Here is a 459-nt window from a genome sequence, read left to right on the forward strand (position 1 = left end):
TCTGCTGAACGCGACCATTCATATAAAAGATTTGATATCAACAAAGCTGGCGCCAAGTTATAAATTCCACAAAATTTTATGTATTATTCGTAAAAAAGATTTGATATCAACAATTGGCGCAAAGTTAAATCCCATGTAATTCAGATAGCAAATTAAATACTCGTAAATAATATTAACTTTAATGATGTGCATCATTCTTATGAAAGATTTGATATCAACAACTATCGCCAAGTTAAATCCCATACCAAATTAAGTAAAGAATACAATCCATAATTGCATTACCTTGTCCATTCAAGTGTTATCACAAAAAGTTAAAGAAGTAAACACTTGGCGCTGCCTAAGAAGTAAGAATAAGAAATTTATCAATCACAGTCGAGATCAATAACAACGTGAGAAGAATAATCGACTGTGATTGGTCAATTTCTTACTCTAATGCAGGGTCTACAATAGAAGTCGTAG

At 31.6% G+C, this 459-nt stretch overlaps 1 protein-coding gene across 2 annotated transcripts in view; it reads right to left on the reverse strand.

Moving 5' to 3' along the window:
- The window catches only part of Mob3 (MOB kinase activator 3), a 9,064-nt gene that overhangs the window by 7,636 nt on the left and 969 nt on the right, over nt 1-459 (reverse strand). The window lies entirely within an intron of this gene.

Source organism: Mycetomoellerius zeteki, unplaced genomic scaffold (genome assembly GCF_001594055.1).
Source record: "Mycetomoellerius zeteki isolate Tzet28-1 unplaced genomic scaffold, Tzet1.0 scaffold294, whole genome shotgun sequence".
Taxonomy (NCBI): domain Eukaryota; kingdom Metazoa; phylum Arthropoda; class Insecta; order Hymenoptera; family Formicidae; genus Mycetomoellerius; species Mycetomoellerius zeteki.